A 21,998-nucleotide genomic window follows, 5' to 3' on the forward strand; every position below is an offset into this window, starting at 1 on the left:
ACCTTTATGCAAGCAACTGAACTTTGTAAGTTAACCCTTAGACAAAATACAGATTTTTTTAAAGTGATAAATCTTGCTGAAACATAAGGAAGGTACTGCAGCTTTAATTGATTGGAAGTGGTGCGATAAAGTGGACTTGCCCTTGAATGTTTTGAACAGTGCGATTTTATTTTTAGCCATCTCTTATTGCCAAGTTGGCACTGCCTTGAGCATAATCCATTCACAGGGTGCAAGCACACAGGCAAGGTTTTAACACTGGTCCTTTGCTTGTGCAGCTTGTTTGAGCTGAACCTATACTGGGGTAAGGGAAGTGTCGCACTTACCTGCACCTCCCCCTCATCTCCCCACTTATACACAATGCCCATGAATCCAGTATTGCCACAGCAAGATTGTTAAAGGTGGCACTATCAGAGTGTGCCCTCAACTATTCCTCTGTTTCTTGACCCCACCCCCACCCAACCACTCCACCCATCTCTCTGCTATAAATAAGGATGAGTCCTTGGATTCACTTGTCTTTTCCCAAGGTAAGGGATGGAGTTCTGCAAATTTGGGAATAACGCACAATATTTCTCTCTTAGGAGAGGTCTTCAAACGAGAGTCACTGCATGACTTCCAATCCACTGATGGTGTTATATATTATTGCCCTCTCCTTGACAACATTTTTTTTAAAAATAGTATAAATCACCTGGCTTGGTAGAATTGGTGACCCTAGTCTAATGAATTGGAGAATTCAGTGTTGTCATTAGGCTGGTTGATTGTCACTTGTACATTGAAATGTTGATGTACAACGCTCTTAATTTATACCTTTCCACCAACCATGACCAATCCACATCTACCAGTACTTTAGCCAATCGCTGTCCAACTCTAGGTCTTTTCTTCAGAAACAGCCCAGATGTGGATGCAAAGGAGTGTATAATTGCTTTGTTCACTGTTCTTAAGTCAAATGAGCTATTTGTACTGAAGTTACCCTGATGAGGTAACAATGTGGCTTTATGGAAACTTCACAGGCCCCCAGCATTGCTGCAGGCTTGGTGGCAGCACTGACATCACGACGAGTGGAAAGCCCTTGAGATTTCTGGAAAGATGAGCACAGGACAAAACCCATCAACTGCTGCACGGGTCACTATTTGGGGTGCTGCACTGACTACTGGCCCCACCAAAAACCCTGGCCATGGAGGTCGTGCATTGATCTGGGCTCAGCTATGCTGCTTTTTTAAAAAAGAAATGCTGATTCATTTTGTACTCCGTTGTGTTCAATTATTTCTGAATAGGACAATGATCGTGGGACTGATGAACCGAAAGCTCATCCAAGGCTGTTACTCGATCAGATATGAAGCACCACTTGTTACATAAGCTAACTTAATTCTGCACTCTTCAAGAGTGTGGAAGTGTATATTTTAAACTGTCTAGTTTTTGCGCCATGCCACATTATACTTTCTGGAGTACATCCAGGAATCTGGCAGATGAAGGACTTATTTTTGTGTGTTTGTTTTGGGGAGGGGGGTGGGGGGATGTGAATAGAAGTTTGACTTATTTGCACAGGCCTGTGGTTGATTTTAATTTTAGCAACGATTATCTGTAATGTATACTGGGGGGGGGGTGGAAGAGTGAGGGTGCAGGTGTATAATGTACTTTTTTAAAAAAAATGTTGTGCATAGTCTTTGAGCTTTGTAGATATTTTGCTTACATCTCTGCTGTATGATAACTTGTACTTTTTTTGTTCATTGGAAGGCCCACTACGCAGTAAACTTTAAACTTCTCCCTGCTTTTTAAAAAAAATCCCCCCCGCCCCAAAACCAGAGATTAGGGAGCCCTGTGAATACTGCCTTTTCACAAGTCTTTCAAACCTTTGCGTTCTTTTGTGAATATGAAGGGGATGTCGGGGGAGTGGGGGGAGAACAATTGAGAACTGAAGCAAATGTACATAGTTTGAAATGTAAAAAAAATAAATTCATACCTGGGTTTCTGAAACTGATTTTTTGTGCCTCTATCTTTTTCCATTTGTTTGGATTATCATATTGGTGGCTAGGGATAATTATTTAATCCTGCACACGTTACAAACATTTTTGTGTAACACTTTGCATGCACCTACCCTAATTACTTCTAGATTCCACTGTTCCAACATTCTGCTAGCTTGTGTTCCACATTCTACCCATCCTGAACTTGGACATTTGATAGACTGCTGCCTTTGTCTTGCAACAAGTTCCTGTGCTCACTGGTTTACATTGTTTCCTGGATAGACAATGTATCCTTACTTTCAAATGCCTCTTTGAGCTTGCCCTTCCTGCTGTCTCTTTAATTTCCAGCACCTGAACCCTCCTAAGTTTATCAGCACTTCTCTGATTATGGTCACTCAGATACTCCCAACTGTAATTGCTCCACTATTGGTGGCTGTGCCTTTCTTGACCAGAGCTGTTAAGCTCTGAAATCCACTCCCTTTCCCTCCCTGATTCAGTAAAAGCCAAAAGAACTGCAGATACTGTAAATCAGAAACAAAAACAGACACTGCTGGAAAAGCTTCTGTGGAGGAGAATCAGAGTTAATGTTTCTGGTCAAAAGGTTAACTCTGATTTCTCTCCACAGCTGCTGCCAGACCTACTGAGCTTTTCCAGCAGTTTCTATTTTTGTTCCTCCATGATTGACTCACTTTCCTCCTTTCAGATGCTTCTTACAATTTAGTTGTCTGATCAAGCTTTTGATCATTTGACCTAATCTTGTGTCTGTCATAATCCTGTTCTAAATTGCCTTAATTATACTCCATTACATTCAAGGTGTTCTGAAAATCTAGTTTGTGATCAGATCAATCAGCTTGCCATAGTGGTTTACCTTGTGTCATAAGTCAGTAAAATGGGTTATATGGTCTTTTGCTTGTCAGGATGTGTGGGCACATGCAACATGTGAATTCCTAAACTGCAATGCTTTCAAGTAATTAGTTTGTAGTGTGCTTTTGGGGGAGTGTTGATGGTTGTGTAAACACTAGCCATGTTGTATTGAAGTCGCAGTTCCTGCTTGTGTGCCTTTTGATAATGGGATAGAGCATAGGTTACACACAAGATGGGGTAAGTTCTGATGTGAGAAGCAGGCATTGTACCAGTGTAATTCATTAGCAAAGAACTTTTACAGCGTGGAAAGAGGACCTTTGGCCCATTGTATCTGCGTCAGTCATTAAGCATTTATCAAATCCCCTCAAACTTCCTGCTTCTCACCTTAAAACTACGATCTGGTTTTCCAGCTGTGGCCCAACTGCCATCATAACCACCTTTTGTCTTCAATGCCTTGACTAATAAAGGAAGTTTTCCATATGCTCCCTTGACTTAAGTCCTGCCAAAATATATTACCTTGTACCTTCATACCATTTAAGATTCAATTCCATGTGACACTGTTAAGCCAACTATTGCCAGTTGCTTTTGATTTCTGGTAGAAGTTAGAAAGATATTGAGGCATGACTTTGAGGGCAATCAGCACACACCTACTTTGGTAAAAGTGGCATTTTTCAGTTTAACTTCTTGTCAGAAGGTTCCACTGATTGTTTCTGAAATAGTAGAACCATCAAACAATCAATGCAAGAAGAGTGATATCAAAGCTTTACAGAATTGCAAGTTATAGAAGAGATGGAATACTACAGGTTCAGAAGAGTCCAAGATTGATTTATGATCTGAAGTACTCAGGGTAACTTGGGTGTACATATTTTATTTGAGAGTTAGATGCAGTTCAGAGAAGGTTCACTCAATTCATTAGCATATTTTGTGAAGAAAAGGTGAGCAGGCTGGACCTTACCCATTGGAATTTGGAAAAAGAGAAGTGACTTACTAGAACTAGGGGATACATTTTAAACATAAGCAGTATACTTTTTCAGACTGATGAGAATTATTTTTCTTTAAAGGTTATTAACCTATGGGATTCTTTTCCCCAGAAAACAGTGAAGGCTTGTTCATTCAACTTATTCCAGGCAGAGTTAGCCTCAACTATGTTGTCACCTTAAAAACTACCAGATTAGCCAAATGGAGTAGGCTTTAAAGAACCTCCTGCTCTGCAGCCCTATGTTCCAATCAAAGAGCAAATGATCAGGGGTTCAGCAGAGTGTGAGGCTAGAGAAACTAATTTGAGGCCCAAGAAAGTTATTGTCAGCAGCAGCAAATATAGCTGCCATCTGTTTTGCATTTGCAACTTAACCAGAATTTGCTTTCACTTATCCTGATCTAATTTGTTTTTGTGGGAAGATGGTAAAACCTGAAATTCAACATGCCTCAACACCTCAAAAAATGCCCAGTTGGTACAGTAACTAGTCTTGTTTCTGAACAGCTGAAGTCTTGACTGTCTAGTGTGTGGTACTGGAAAAGCGCAGCAGGTCAGGCAGCATCTGAGGAGCAGGAAAATCAACGTTTTGGACTAAAGGCCAAATGGCTGTACCCATCATGCACTGTCCAAAGTTAGATGTGATTCTGCAAATGGATGACAATTTCTGGATAATCCTGGATGTGGGAAGAATTTTAACACTACTTTGGGCTTGCTGTGATGCCTGTTTCAATTCAACAAATAGGTTGCAGCCATTTGCTGGTTTATTTCTCAGGGTAATGCTTCCACCAATTGGTGTCAATCTGCCTTGTTGCTCATTTAAGCAAAGGTTGACAATTAATTGTCAATCATCATTACCATTAGTAGAGGCATTGACTGGAGCATTTTCCAATCAAAGTCCACTTGACAACTAATCTCATACAAAATAGATGTTGATTTTCTTTCCACCTCAAACTGATATTCTTGTGAATTGCTGGGAGGAGTACAGATGTTGCTTCCAGCAATACTCCAAACAAATACAATTAAATATATATAAACTGATTGGCAGACAAATAAGAGTTGGAATAAATGGGTCATAGATGTACAGCATGGAAACAGACCCTTTGGTCTAACTCTTCTAAAGTGACTATATATCCTAAACTAATCTAGTCCCTATTGCCAGCACTTGGCCCATATCCCTCTAAACCCTTCCTATTCATATACCCATCCAGATGCCTTTTAAATATTGTAATTGTACCAGCCTCGATCACTTCCTCTGCCAGCTCATTCCACACACACCACCCTCTGCGTGAAAAGGTTACCCGTTGGCTCCCTTTTAAATTATTCCCTCACCATAAACCTATGCCCTCTCGTTTTGGTCTCCCCTCACCCAAAGAAAAGACCTTGTCTATTTATCCTATCCATGCCCCTCATGATTTTATAAACCTCTATAAGGTCACCCCTCAGCCTCTGAAGCCCATTCAGCCTCTCTATAGCTCCAAACCTGACAACATCCTCCTGATAGGAGGAAAACCAGAATTGCACACAGTATTGGAGTGCAGGTTCATAATTCTGTGAAAATGGAGTCACTTATAGATAGAATAGTGAAGAAGGCGTTTGGTATGCTTTATTGGTTAGTTGCAGCTATTGGGAAGGCCATTTTTGGAATACTGTGCCACTCTGGTCCAAATCTAGAGGGCATAGGTTTAAGTGGGAGGGGAAAGATTTAAGAGTCCTAAGAAACAACTATGGGGCAGAGGGTTAATGCATATATGGAACGGAGGAAGTCATGTGGGTGGTACAGTTACATTTAAAAGACATCTGGATGAGTATATGAATACAGTCATTGATATGTACAATACGGAAACAGACCCTTCAGTCCAACTCCTCCACGCCAACCAAATATCCCAACTTAATCTAGTCCCATTTGCCAGCACTTGGCCCATGTCCCTCCAAACCCTTCCTATTCATATACACATCCGGATGCCTTTGAAATGTTGCAATTGTACCAGCCGCCACCACTTCCTCCGGCAGCTCATGCCATACATGCAACATCCTCTGCGTGAAAAAGTTGCCCCTTACGTCCCTTTTATATCTTTCCCCTCACCCTAAATCTGTGCTCTCTAGTTCTGGACGTCCCCACCCCAGGGAAAAGACTTTATCTATTTATCCTATCCATGCCCCTCATGATTTTATAAACCTCTTATAAGGTTCTGGATGTAGGTTTGCTCACTGAGCTCAAAGGTTCATTTTCAGACGTTTCATCACCATGCTAGGTAACATCTTCAGTGAGCCTCCGGACGAAGCACTGCTGATGTTTCCTGCTTTCTATTTATAGGTTTCGGTTGATATCATTTCCTATGGTGATGTCATTTCCTGTTCTTTTTCTCAGGCGGTGGTAAATGGGGTCCAAGTCAATGTGTTTGTTGATCGAGTTCCGGTTGGAATGCTATGCTTCTCGGAATTCTCATGCGTGTCTCAGTTTGGCTTGTCCTAGGATGGATATGTTGTCCCAGTCAAAGTGGTATCCTTCCTTATCCAAATGTAAGGAAACTAGTGAGAGAGGGTCATGTCATTTGTGGCTAGTTGATGTTTGTGTATCTTGGTGGCTAGTTTTCTGCCTATTTGTCCAATGTAGTGTTTGTAACAGTTCTTCCACAGTATTTTATCAATGACTTTAGTTTTGCTTGTTGTCTGTATAAGGTATTTCAAGTTCATTAGTTGCTGTTTTAGTGTGTTGGTGGGTTTGTGGGCTACTATGATGCTAAGGGGTCTGAGTAGTCATTTCTGAGATGTCTTTGACTTGGAGGACAGTGGCTAGGGTTTCTGGATGCGTTTTGTCTGCTTGTTTGGGTTTGTTACTGAAAAATCAGCAGACTGTGTTCATTGGGTACCTATTCTTTGCTAATACACGGTATAGGTGATTTTCCTCTGCTCTGCACCCCATGAGAAAAAGAACAGGAAATGACATCACCCCAAAGAAACCCAAACATATAAATAGAAAGCAGGAAACATCAGCAGTGCTTCATCCAGAGGCTCACTGAAGATGAGCAAACCTACATTCAGAACTTCAACCTGAGCTACAAATCTTCTCAAAACTCACTAACCTCTAAGGTCACCCTTCAGCCTTCGTCATTCCAGGGAAAACAGCCCCAGCTATTCAGCCTCTCCCTGTAGCTCAAATCCTCCAACCCTGACAACATCCTTGTAAATCTTTTCTGAACCCTTTCAAGTTTCACAACATCCTTCCGATAGGAAGACCAGAACTGCATGCAATATCCCAAAAGTGACCAATGTCCTGTACAGCTGCAAAATGTACCAACTCCTGTACTCAATACTCTGACCAATAAAGGAAAGCATACCATACTCCACCTTCACGATCCTGTCTACCTGTGACTCCACTTTCTAGGAGCTATGAACCTGCACTCCAAGGTCTCTTTGTTCAGCAACACTCCCTAGGACCTTACCATTAAGTGTATAAGTTCTGCTAAGATTTGCTTTCCCAAATTGCAGCACCTCGCATTTATTGAAATTAAACTCCATCTGCCACTCCTCAGCCCATTGGCCCATCTGATCAAGATCCCACTAATATGAGGTATCTTTCTTCCCTGTCTACACCTCCAATTTTGGTGTCATCTGCAAACTTACTAACTATACCTTCTATGTTCATATCCAAATCATTTATATTAATGGTGAAAAGTATTGGACCCAGCACCGATCCTTGCGGCACTCCACTGGTCACAAGCCTCCGGTCTGAAAAACAACCCTCCACAGCCACCCTCTGTCTTCTACCTTCGAGCCAGTTTTGTATCCAAATAGCTATTCTCCCTCTTTTCAGGGATATAGGCAAATGGGGCTAGATTTATTTAGGATATCTGGTCAGCATGGACGAGTTGGACCAAAGGGTCTGTTTCCATGCTTTACATCTCTGTTACTCTATGCCATCTTATAATTGGAAACAGGAAGCTTGTGTCTGTCTGTCTGGTCAGAGAATGCTTTCAGGAAATTAAGTGTGGATTTCCTAAGAGATTTCAATAAAATAGATGAGGGAAAAGATGTTTCTTATGTCAGAGGGTCAAGAACCAGACAGGACCAATTTAAAGTGATGGGTGACATGAAAAGCCTTTTAATGCAGTGAGCGACTAGGATCTAGAATATGCAGGATGTAAGAGTATGCAAATGAAACACAATCATGGCTTCATTCAAAAAATCTATAATAGGATTGTGTGCAGAGTAATGGGCATGGGTTCGAGCTGAATTACTGTTGAAAGCTGAATGGCCACCACCTCTGCTGTAACCATTGAGTTTCTATGCAATAAAATAGTCAATAGTTAATTAAAAGGACAGAGCATTTACTATGAAGAAACTAGCAAGGAGAGACCTCAAAGCACAACTCCAAGAATAAAACAGAAAGACACCATCACAAGAAACCAAATATTTGTTTTGTGAATAGATGATGCAACAGGAAACACTTCTTTGCTAATTGTATACAGATTGTTTCCACTTCAGTGAAGATAGTAAAAGACTTAGTTAATTTAGTAGTTGTTTTCTCTTTGACAATTTGCTCTCCCTAGGTGTTGACTTTTGGAGAAAAGTTCCAAGGGGACTAATCTCCCTTTCCCTGGACAGTTAAGTTTTCCAACATGGATGTAGTTTACATCCAAAACAGTGCTGCCGGCACCCAAATTTAATTTGTATCCAATTCTCGGAGGCCTGCTATAAATTATCATTAGCTTCAGCTTCAGAATTGAGCATATGAAAAAGAGCACACCAAGTGGTGAGAATAGAATATTGCATGTATTTAATCCCAATTATTGGTAAAGCATGCAGATGGAATTTGCAGAGACATAGCCATATTAATGGGAGATGTTCAGTTGGAGGGGTTTAAGTGTTTAGAGGGCCTAAGGAAATTTAATTAATTAACCATTTTTGCTAAGGCTGTAATCTACAATGACCTTAGAGTGAACCTCTCGGGAAAAGGTGAAACTTTCTGCAGCTGTGTGAGGAGGAGATGCCGTCACAGTCAAAGGCTCTCATCAGGGTGATAATAGAGGCTGTGAACAGCAGTCGGTGCTGTTCCTTCCACGTCTTTTAAATTGGCAGTGCAGTGCCCCTCATGTTTGTGGCACGCTTCAATGGGAGGAAGCTGCGCAATGGTCCTGAAAGATGTTCCTAGGGAGGTTCTTTCCAATGATCTTCCCAATGTTAGTCAGTGTGGAGATTCCTCCACAGTTACTGCAATCAATCAAAGCTGTCTCCCATCTCGAGTGTATTTGTGCCAAATTTCAGTAGGGATTCCATCTGCCTCAGGGCATTGTTGTTATTCAGCAGTCAAATCTTCAAGCCTCAGAGTTAGTTTAAGATGCTGAAGTGAACAGAACATATCTGACTCATAGATTTCCTAGAGTGGTGGAAGCAGGCTATTCGACTCATCGAGTCCACAGTGCCCCTCCAAACAGCATCCCACCAAGACCCCACCCTATCCCTGCATTTCTCATGGACTGTGGGAGGAAACCAGCGCACCCAAAGAAAACCCAGACAGCAAGAATGTGTAAACTCCACACAGACAGTTGCCCGAGGGTGGAATTGATCGATCCGAGGTCTCTGAGGCATTAGTGCTAACCACTGAGCCACCGTGCGGATCTTAATAGGAGATAGGTGAGCAAAATTAAAATGCAGATGAGGTTCAATGGCCAACTCGTGTTCCTTCCTGTATTTCTTCCGAGCTCTTTGAACCAAATGATATGTAATCAATAGATGCCGTAAGTTCGGGGATATGGTAGCATAATGGTAATGTCACTGGACATGTAATCCAGTGGTCCAGGCTCTGGAAATGTGAATTCAAATTCATCAGCTAAAATTGAATTTAAAGCTAGTCTCAGTTTCAATCTGTTCAATCCTTTCAGTGCATTATAACCGTTCATACAAACACACAAATTTGGAGCAGCTGGCCATTCAACCCCTTGAGGCTGCGCCATCATTTAATAAAGCCATGGCAGATCCATTTTTTGGTTCAAATTCAACATTCTCCTTCAAATGCAATAATCCTCCATTCTCTTGCCTAACAAAACTCAATCTAACTCTGCCTGAAGAATATTCAATGACCAGCACCTTTTCCAAGTTCTGAGGCAGAGTCCAGAAGTCACACAGGTTTAAAAAAAAGCTCCTTGCCTCTATCCTAAAAAGATAACTTCACTTGTTTAACAATGGCCCCTAATTTTGAACTCACCCACAACAGAAAACAATCCAATCCACGTCTCCCTTGTCAAGACTGTTCAGAACTCTGGAAATAAACTGTCTATCCAACTTTTTCTCATTATACACTTCCACTCCAATGTCATTTACATCTTTCCAAAAATAAAGAGACTAAACCTCCACACCGTATTCAGGATGTCATGTAGTCTCACAAAGGAAGTTATGAATTCTTAAAAAAAAGCATCTAAAGTAGCCAGAAATAGTAATAAATCTGAGGGTCATTTTGTGTATTCTTAGGTATACTCTCTGTTCCTTCCTACCATTCTAATATTTCTCTAATTTTCAATGTGACTATTTTACCTTCCTACTTTGACTCTACCCCTAGATTTATTACATGGACCTATAAGCTCGATCCCTCGCTCTCACTGTTTAGTTTAAAGCCTATTTTATGTCCCTTAGTTATACAGTTTGCTAAAATGCTGGTCCTAGCACAACTAGGTTTGTCTCAATAATGCAGAACCCCACTTTCCTCAACACTGGTTTCATTCATCCACAAACTGCAACCCACTTCTCCCATACCAGTCACTGAGCCACGTGATTATTTTATTTATCTTTTTTTTTCCCAACCAATTGGTATTTGGATCCAGGAATAATCTAGAGGTCATTATCTTTGTGGTTCAGCTGCTCAATTTGGTCCTAGTTTCTCATTCTGTCCAAGCAGAACCTCCTCCTTTGTCCTGCATAAGTCACTGGTACTCATGGAGACCACAACATATGGATCCTCCCTCTCCTGAACATTTTTGTCCACCCCTGAATCTTCTGAACTCACGCTGATGTCTGCACAGAATTGTCTCTCCCCTTCATTGTATCACATCCTATTAAGACTACAGTCCTTTTTATTCCCTCCTATGCGAATAGCCTCCCCTACCATGGTGCCATGTTATAGTATCCACCTGCAGCCTTCTCTCATCCAAACAAATAAAGAACCTCAGAACCTGTTGGACAATTGCAAAAGTTAAGACTCCTGCACTGCTCCCCTCTGAGACGCTTTACCTGTCTCACTCTAACAAATCCTCCTTTCCCTGATCGCTGATCAAAACAGAAGACCCAATTCTAAGGGGTGGGACCTCCTCTATGCAGGTCAATGTCCCCTTCCTGATGTGTCAGTGTCTGTCGTTCAGCCTGCAACTCAAACGCTGAGCTGAAGCTATTCCAGCTGTAAATATATACAAATAGTTATCTTTGCCCTGGATCGCCCTGGCATCCAGAAGTACCCACATGCTGCAGCTGTGACACATCACATGCTAAGTTTTCAATAAGTCATTTTAACTACATAAATAATTTATTTGATTATTTGTTTCCTTTTTCAAATATTTGATTATCCTATACCATTCTGTAATGCTTAGATATAGAATAGACTTTCACCATTTACCGGATACCAAAAAAAAACTAGCCTGGTTCTGGTACCAATATAAGAAATGGTTTCCACATTTTCTCGTGCCTCTGTATCCTTTCAGTAAAACAGGTATCAATGTGGTCTATCGAAGACTTTATACAAGGTGTAACATGACTTAGCCGGTGGTTTTCATGGTATTTCTCTTTCAACGAACATCCTGAAAACAGACTAAGAAAAGCAAAATATTGCGGTGACTGGAAATCCAAAGTGGAAACAAAGTGTTGGAAATATTCAGTGGGTCTGGCAGCCTGGGTGGACAGATTAATAAAGTTGATGTTTTGAGTAAAGTATTTTGCCAGACCAGTATCTGTGGCGTCTTGCCCTGTTAAAATAAACTGTTACATTCACTGCTTTATGAAAGTGGTACTTGGGGAGTAGATTACAAAATGCCAATGGAGCTCCCAGAACTCTATCCCGAAAAGCCTCCGAGTAGATCAATTGCCAATTCCCCAACACTGATCTGGGAGACAATATGAGTAAGCAGCAAATGCCAAGGATGGTGCCCATGGAGGATGTGGGGGAGGCTTCTTGCACAAAGACTTCCAAGGTCAATCCCATTCCTTCCTCTCCTTGCGTCAACAGGAAACTCTTATCAAAGATATAGGTAGGATCCAGATGTGAACGGGTTCTTTTCTGGAGTCCATTTACAAATCTATGTGTTCACAAATCAGAGCTCAATACAGGATAACGGAAAGCATTTATAAGTATGGGAAATGTTCTTATCGTGGGCATTTAAACATTACGACTATGTGTGGGATCATGTTCATAAATACAAGCGTTTGTAAGTCAGACATTCCTAAATTGGAGGTGTGCCATTAACCACAAAGAACTTTGGAGCACTCTGAGGCTGTGAAAGGCACTCTGTATATTCTTTACTTCTTTTGACCTGTTTGTTTCAATGTGATTCAATCTGGCAACACCACATGTAGCAGTTGCAATCTTGCAGCCTCACAAACCACAATGGTTGATGAGTTTCCCATTGCCACAATGGAAGAAGGAATAGGACTGGCTTTACATATTTTTGTGTGAGAAAACTCCCACCATCTCAAACCACCAATCCACCATCCTTCGCACTTGCTTCCAACTCCACACTGTCTCAGCATTGAGGAGATCAATCATTGATTTCCAAGAGGTCTTTCTGACGAAGGTCTGGGAGGCCTCCCCTGGCCCTCAAATGGTCCTACTCTTAGCAAATGGGGAACATGTCTTCAGTCTGCATCAGGCTGGCACACAAGCAACAGTGATACCTGTGGCATTCAACCCTCTGGGAGCACAAGAGAAGTAGGGATTCAGGAGGGGAAAAGACAAAAATAAAGCATTCTGGGTTTATCAAGAGAGGCATACAGTACAATAAAAAAGCAAGTTGTGTTATGGATGATGATTAGGAAACATTGCAGTGCAGTATTAATGTTACTAGACTAGTAGGGATGATGTACAAAGTTAAAAATCACACAACACCAGGTTATAGTCCAATAGGTTTAATTGGAAGCACTAGCTTTTGGAGTGCAGAGGTAGAAGACAGAGGGTGGTGGTGGAGGGTTGTTTTTCAGACTGGAGGCCTGTGACCAGTGGAGTGCCACAAGGATCGGTGCTGGGCCCTCTACCTTTGGTCATTTACATAAGTGATTTGGATGCGAGCATAAGAGGTACAGTTAGTAAGTTTGCAGATGACACCAAAATTGGAGGTGGAGTGGACAGCAAAGAGGGTTACCTCAGATTACAACAGGATCTGGGCCAATGGGCTGAGAAGTGGCAGATGGAGTTTAATTCAGATAAAATGCTGCATTTTGGGAAAGGGGGTTGGGAGGTCATGTTGCGGCTGTACAGGACATTGGTTAGGCCACTATTGGAATATTGTGTGCAATTCTGGTCTCCTTCCTATCGGAAAGATGTTGTGAAACTTGAAAGGGTTCAGAAAAGATTTACAAGGATGTTGTCAGGGTTGGAGGATCTGAGCTACAGGGAGAGGCTGAACAGGCTGAGGCTGTTTTCCCTGGAGCGTCGGAGGCTGAGGGGTGACCTTATAGAGATTTACAAAATTATGAGAGGCATGGATAGGATAAATAAACAAAGTCTTTTCCCTGGGGTCAGGGAGTCCAGAACTAGAGGGCATAGATTTAGGGTGAGAGAGGAAATATATAAAAGAGACTTAAGGGGCAACTTTTTCACACTGAGGGTAGTACATGTATGGAATGAGTTGCCAGAGGATGTGGTGGAGGCTGGTACAATTGCAACATTTAAGAGACATTTGAATAGGTATATGAATGGGAAGGGTTTGGAGGGATATGGGCCTCGTGCTGGCAGGTGGGACTAGATTGGATTGGGATATCTGGTCTGCATGGACGGGTTGGACCGAAGGGTCTGTTTCCATGCTGTACATCTCTATGACTCTATGCTGCTCTTTCAGGTGGTTGTGCCACCTGACGAAGGAGCGGCGCTCCGAAAGCTAGCGCTTCCAATTAAATCTGTTGAACTTTCACCTGGTGTTGTGTGATTTTTAACTTTGTACACCCCAGTCCAACACCGGCATCTCCAAATCATCAGCAGAGATGATGAGGAATTTATTCTCTCAGTGGAGTGAATCTGTGGAATTCATTACCACAGAGAGCTGTAGAGTCTGGGTCATTAAATGTATTTAAGGTTGAGAGAGATAGATTTCTTTTAGCATGAAGGGAACCTCGGGTTATAGGGAATAAGGCAAAAAAGTGGAATTGAAAATTATCAGATCAGCTATGATCTCATTAAATGGTGGAGGCTTGATGGGCTGAATGGCTGACATGGTCTTATAGTAATCTAGAATGCCACGATAACGTGCTGGCATCCTGGGGAGGGAATCTTACCATTGCAGAAGGTGGAATTAACTCAGTGAAAATAAATCAGAAATAAAAAGTTAGTTTAATGGTGACCACGTGTCTAATATTGACTGTCATGAAAACCCATCTGATTCGCAGATGTCCTTTTGGAAAGAAAATCTGCTGTTACCACCTGGTCTGGCCTACATGTCACTCCAGACCCGTGGCTGCAAGGATGAGGAACTTCGGTTGCAAAGGAAGATAAGAGATTTATACAAATGATTTGGATGTGAACATTGGAGATATGGTTAGTACGTTTGCAGGTGACACCAAAATTGGAGTTGTAGTGGACAGCAAAGAATGTTATCTAAGTCTACAATGGGATCTTGATGAGATGGGCTAAGGATTGGCAGATGGAGTGTAATTCAGATAAATGTGAGGTGCTGCATTTTCGAAAGGCAAGTCAGGGCAGTACTTATACACTTAATGGTAAGATCCTGGAGGGTGTTGCTGAATAGAGAGACCTTGTAGTGCAGGTTCATAGTTTCTTGAAAGTGTTATCTCAGGTAGATGGGATAGCAAAGAAGATGTTTGGTACGCTTGCCTTTATTAGTCAGAGCATTGAGTATAGGAGTTGGATGGTCATGATGCAACTGTACAGGACATCTCTTAGGCCACTTTTGGAATACTGCATGTAATTCTGGTCTTCCTGCTAATAGGAAGGATGTTGTGAAACTTGAAAGGGTTCAGAAAAAATTTACAAGGACGTTGCCAGGGTTGGAGGTTTTGATCTATAGGGAGAGGCTGAATAGGCTGGGGCTATTTTCCCTGGAGCATCAAGAGATAAGGGGGTGACCTTATACAAGTTTATAAAATCATGAGGATAGGGAAAATAGACAAGGTTTTTTTCCCCCCAGGAGTGGGGGAGTCCAAAACTGGAGGGCATAGGTTTACGGCGAGGTGGGAAAGATTTAAGAGAGACTGAAGGGGCAACTTTTTCATGCCGGGGGTGGTGCATGCATGGAATGAGCTGCCAGGCGAACTATTGGAGGCTGGCACAATTACAACATTTAAAATGCATCCGGATGGCTACAATGATAGGAAGGGTTTAATGGCCAAATGGGACTAGATTTGTTGATCTGGTTGGCATGAACGAGTTGGATCAAAGTTACTGCTTCCATGCTGTACATCTCTATAACTCTAAGTTGCGAATGTTTATCTCGACAAAAAGGAGGTTGAGAGAATATTTGATCAAGATGTTCAAACTCATGAGGGATCTGGACAAGCAAATATGGAGAAACTGTTGTCATTGGTGAAGGAGTGACAGAGAGGTAGACAGAAAAACTAGCAATGGTAACACCATTATGACACAGCAAGCGGTTAGGATCTGGAACTTGTTGCATGAATGAAGTTGAGGCAGGTTCAGACAAGCCTTTCAAAGGAAAAATTAGATTATCTAAAAAGAGATCATTTGCAGGGTTGAGCAACAGCAGAGGAATGACACTTGGTGAATTGCTGCTTCAGATGGTCAACATAGGTAAGACTGTCCAAATGAACATCATCTATGCTGTAACAGTCTCCAAGTCCAAAAATATAAAACTCTGGGCTCTTCCCGTAATAGGTACTCTTGACCATAATTGGCATATGCGTAACAAACAAAATCACTGACCTTACTGGCTGATTTTCCCATTTAATCCATAGAGAATCTGGTCTGTGAATACACAATTTCCCTTCCCCCCCCCACCCCTCCCTTGCAGAGCTCCTGACCAAGGAGTGTCTAGTTATGTCATTTACACATGTAAAGCAATATTTTCATGTGACTGCTGAGCCTCCACTTTGGGGGATGGGCATTCATCAACCTGGAGCCGACCATGGATGTTGCCTCTCGGAGACAATGGGGCCATTAGCAGCTCATTTGCCTCCTGTTCCTCCCCCACCCTCCATCTCTGAGTCGCCCGATTGGTTCTGGGAAAGGGCAGGTTGATGATAATTTAATTCAGTTTCTATCTGGTCAGTTTTTGCCAAGAGACAGCCATTCCAGAGGCAGATCCCTCACAGGTGGAGATATCAGCTCTCAACCACTCTTGAACATAGGTAAGGTTGTAGTCATACTCACAAACTTTGTAAAAGTCATACTGTTGTAGAATGGTTGTAACATAACAGGCTATCAGGCCCATCGTGACTGTTCCGGCTCTCTGCAGCTAAACAGGACTACGTCTGCTGAATAACCAACAGTGTTTACCTTCATTTAATTTCTCTGTACACATTTGCAGAAAATTCCCTCTTTGTGGCAATCCTTATGATTGTGAGATTGTGTTGATTGAAGAAAGTTGATTCATAGGAACATTGGGAATACTAGAAGGGCCTGTTCTGTGCTGTACTTTTCTATGTTCTATGTTCTATACTTATTAAAGGTGTTGAGGTCTGATTAGGCTGAATGCTTTGACTCATGAATTAAATTCTTCAACACACTCTTGGAGTCTTAAGTGGTTCACATCAGTACTTTACTTAAGATGTAGTCACAGTTGGCATGTGAGCAGATCAGAGAGTTAAATTATACAAGAGAGTAAGGGGAGTCTTGCTACAACAGTAATGTGTGTTGGGAAGATTACACCTAGAGTATTGTGTACAATTTGGGTCGCAGTGTTTAAAAAGGATCTACTTGCATTGCTAGCAGCTCAGAAAAAAAAATCATTCAGCTGATTCAAGTGATTAAGAATTCGTCTTAGGTTCAACATGCTGAACTTTTCTTCCTATATGGGTTGGAGTTCGAGTTTAAGAATGAGAGGTGTTCTTACGGAAACATTATTAAAAGACTTCGAACATGCACAGGATAGAAGCTGATGGGATGTTTCCCCTTGTGGAAGAATCTAGAACAACAGGGCAGTTTCAAAATGGAGGGGGGGCCCCCATTTAAGACATGTGGAAGAATTTCTTTTCTCGAGAATTATTAATGCTTGGAATAGTTTCGTCCAGAGAGTGGTAAAGGCTGGGTGTACTCAATGGCAGAGTTAAGACAGATGCCAAAGACAAAACAGAATGCTGGAGGGATACAGCATCTGTGAAGACAGAAACAGCGAAAATGTTTCAAGTCTGATATGACCTTTATCAGTCATACCAGACCGAAATGTATAATTTCCACAGACGTTGCCAGACCTGCTAAGTTTCTCCAGAACTTTGTTTTTACTTCAGCACCCATAATATAGAATCATATATCAGGGAAACAGACTCTTCGGTCCAACTTGTCCATTTGACCAAGTTTCCCAAATTAAACATTTGCCTGCATTTGGCCCATATCCTTCTAAACCTTTCCTATCCATGTAGCTGTCCAAAAGTCTTTTAAATGTTGTAACTGTCCCTGCATCTATCACTTCCTCTGACAGTTCATTCCATAAATACACCACTCTCTGTCAGATAAAGTTGCCCCTCAGGTCACTTTTATACCTTTCCCCTCTCACATTAAACCTAGTTGGTTTTGGATTCCCCAATCCTAGGGAAAAGACCTTTCCTGTTCACCTTATCTCTGCCTCTCATGATTTGTAAGTCACCCCTGAACTCCTACATTCTATTGAAAGAAGTCCCAGCCTCTCTTTATTGAATTTTTGATTGACAAGGTGGTCGAGGGCAGAAAGTCGACCAGCAAATCAGCCATGCATTTATTCAATGATGGAGCAAGTTTGAGTGGCCAAAATGCTCCTATTTTCTAATTCTCAGGTCCAAGTCTTGGACCTGGAGAGATCTCTACAAATTGGAAACAACTTTCTGATGATTCATCAGATTCATAAAAAGGTTGCAGTACAGAAGAGAGTGATTTGGCCCATCATGTCTGCACCAGTTGTCTGTCAGACCAACTCAGGTAATCATAACTTCCACCAAAAAAATACTGGAGCATTTATTCACTTCATTTACTTTCCTTATTTTCTATTGGGGAAAAATTCCTCTTTTCGTTCTGTGAAAAACCACAAAAGAGTGACAACCCTTATCATTTAGATAGGCTTGTATTTATTAGAAACAGGAGAAGGAATGGGTCATGTGGCCCCCGAACCACTTCACCATTCAAGTAGATCAAAGCTGATCATCTACTGCATTGTATGTATATTCAAGGCTGATATAGGTAGATTTTTAATCAATGAGGAAATCAAGGGTTATGAAGAAAAGGCAAGAAAGTAGAATTGAATTTTATCAGTACAACATGGGCTGAACGGCCTACTTCTGCTCCTAAGTCTTATGGTTTTATATCATTTTCCGTGTACTATCCCTGTATATGCACGATGGACAGTTAAATGTTTCGTTGAGGTGTAACCACTTATAATGTAGGGGAGATCTATCAATGGCAGCAACACAGTACTCCTGTCATTGACAACAGAGTCAAATATCATTGAATGGTTATGGCACAGGAGGCTATTTACCCCATCATGTCTGTGCCATCTCTATGGAAGCCAACTATTGGGCATCAAAACTCAGAACCTTATGCATTTCTGTGTCTGTCTGCTTGTTCTTGCTTTCTCTGTCAAACTGTAAAACGCAGAGCAGAAGGAAGCCATTCAGCCCATCAAGTCTGCTCTACCATTCAATTAGCTCATAGTTTTTCTCATAATCCTCAACTCCACATTGCTGCCTTTATCCCGTAGTCCTTTGTCCTTCACAGATTTTTTAAAAAAGTCTCTGTCTTGAATATACTTAATGATCAAGCCTCTTCGGGCAAGGGTTCACGTCCCATAATCTAGACTGTCCTCTTGGGTAAGACATAAAAAGATCCTATGGCAATACCTCAAGGGGAAGTGGTGGCAACTGCACCCATGTCCTGGCTCCTCAGCCAACTTTACTAAAGCAGATGATCTAGCTATTACTTCACTATGGGAGGTCACTGCACACAAAATGGTTTCTACTTTCCTACAACAGTAACTACACTGCAGAAGTAACCTTTTGGCTGTGAAAGGCTTTGGGATGTCCCGAGATTGTGAAAGACATAATCTGAATATACATACTTCTTTCCCTGCTATGGACTTGTAAGGCACTAGGATGAGTGATAGTCCTAGCACACATACACACATTCATAAATATACTGAGGCACTACTGCCGCACATGGCAAGTGAGAAAGGGCAGGCAGGGGTTGAGAGTTAAAATTAAGGTCCGGGCAGCGAACTGGTGATTGCTCCGATTAATAACCCAACCAATTCAGGTGGGATTGAGAGAAGAATGAAACTAAAAGTGGCAGGAATGTTAAAAAAAACAGCTTTTGACTCAAATTATGTGTTTAATTTCATTTGAGCAATGAGAAGGGAAGTAAACATGCCCTGTGACCTGTTTTTGAAGGCTTGTTACAATTCCTTGAGACACAGCTAAAGTGATTCACATCTGGGAGCACACATATCACTCAGATCAGATAATGATCAGATATAGGAGATTTATTAGAGACAGGCGTCTCTTATTTAGTTCCTGTCATAACCTCAGACCCCTCTGAGAGTATGCAGCCAAAGAAGAATGTTTAAAGTGTCATGGCTGTGGCAAGTATGCTGGCTAGTCTACGCACAGCAAGATCCCACAAACAGTAATTAACTATGACCAAATCATTCCAGAACTTGGGAACACAGTTTTAAAGTCGGGGTTTTTTCTCTGTCAGATGGCTGTGCAATTTCGGAACTCTGTCTCAGAAAGCTGTGAAAACAGAGTTCACTGAATATTTTTAAGTCAGGAGGAAATAGATACCTGATAGGCAAGGGAATCAAGGTTATTCGGAGTAGATGAGAATATGGAATGCGGAACACGAACAAAGTCAACCATGATCTTTGTGAATGATGGTGCAGGCTCAAATGGCCTGATTCTGCTCCTAATTTGTATGTTTGTAACATTGGACAAAAGACAAAATACTGGTCTAGATCACCAGGGGAATAGGGAGGGGTTAGGGTCTCGGGCAGAAAAGAGCTCCCACTCTTCTTCACAGGGTCTTTGGCACCCAGCCAATGGGCCAGAGATGGGGCCATGGTTTAACATCTTATCAAAAAAGGGACAACTACAACCAGGAACAACTAACTGGGCACAACTGAGGCTCAGCTCCAATTACATGCTCACATCTCTGGAGTGGGACATACAACAAACTCCAGAAGTAGGAATTCTACCACTGATCCAAGGAAAATGTCCTGAGGTCAGCTTCAATTAATAATCAGCTATGTTGCATACTGTTGTCAGTATTGCTTTTGGAAGCTAGCCCAATTATTGATTTGATTGGTTAACGATTCCAAATTTTGGCAAGTACAGATCCACAGAGCTTTTTTGCTGAGCTTAAGTTGATTAGTTTACCACTTAGACTGTAGAGGGGTTACTCCTAGGCGGTGTGCAGCATTGTTTGTGTCTCTCCACAGGTTCACATGGTGTTGGTACTGAGATCCCAGCAGTGGAAGTTGGCTACACAGGGCCCTGGCTTATCCTGAACCTGTCTATGATGGATAACTCATGCCGTGGTGGTTCAAAGACTGCCTCATTTCCACAAATCGTGGTTTGTCACCAAGGGACTTTTCCATGACTCCTATGCCTATTTAGAAACACAAAAATCAAGTACAGGAAAAAGCCATTCAGCCCTTCAAGCCTGCTCCACCATTCAGTATAATTGTGGTTGTTCATCCTACTCAGTACCCACTTCCTACATTCTCCCCATATCCTTTGATCCCTTTCGCCTAAGAACTATATCATTCCTTCTTGAAAACATTCCATATTTTGGCCACGACCGAGATTAAGCTAATTGATCTGTAATTTTCTGTCTTCTGCCTTACTCCCTTTTTAAACAGGGGTGTTACATTAGCGATTTTCCAGTCCTTGGGACCCTCCCTGATCCTAGTGATTCCTGAAAGGTTACTACTAACGCCTCCACTATCTCTTCAGCTATCTCCATTAGAACTCTGGGGTCCATCTGGTCCAGGTGATGTATCCACCTTCAGGCCATTCGGTTTTTCTAGCACCTTCTCATTGGCGATGGCCTCCATACTCAGCTCTGCCCCCTCACTCCTAAATTTTTTGGAAATTACTCATGTCTTCAACTGTGAAGAGTGACACAAACTAATTATTCAGTTCCTCTGCCATTTCTTTGGTCTCCACTACTATCGCTCCTGCATCGTTTTCCAGTGGCCCAATGTCCACGTTTGCCTTTCTTTTGTATATCTGAAAAAACTCTTACAGTCCTCCTATATATTGCTGGCTAGCTTACTCTCATATTTAATCTTCTCCCTCTTTATTTCTTTTTGTTGCCTTTGTTGGTCTTTGTAAGCTTCCCAATCCTCAGGTTTCCCACTGTTCTTTGCTACATTACATACTTTCTCTTTTGCTTTTATGCTGTCTCTGACTTCCCTAGTCAGCCATGTTTGCCTCATCCTCCCCGCACCATGCTTCTTTTCCCTCAGGATAAATGTCTGCTGTGTCTCCTGAGTTACTCCCAGAAACTCTTGCCATTGCTGTTCCACTGTCGTTTCTGCTTGGCTCCTGTTCAAGTCAATTCTATCCAGCTCCTCCCTTATGCCTCTGCAGTTGCCTTTATTCAGCTGAAATATGGTGACCTCTGATTCTATCTTCTCTCTCAAATTGCAGAGTAAACTCAATCATGTTATGATCACTGCTTCCTAAGGGTTCCTTCACTTTAAGCTCCCTTATCAAGTCTGCCTCATTGCACAACATTAAGTCCAGTATTGTCTGTTCTCTCGTAGGCTCTATCACAAATTGCTCCAAAAAGCTGCTCGTAGACATTCTATAAATTCCTTTTGTTGTGAACTACTAATAACCTGATTTTCCCA

The sequence above is a fragment of the Chiloscyllium plagiosum genome, chromosome 48 (genome assembly GCF_004010195.1).
Source record: "Chiloscyllium plagiosum isolate BGI_BamShark_2017 chromosome 48, ASM401019v2, whole genome shotgun sequence".
Taxonomy (NCBI): domain Eukaryota; kingdom Metazoa; phylum Chordata; class Chondrichthyes; order Orectolobiformes; family Hemiscylliidae; genus Chiloscyllium; species Chiloscyllium plagiosum.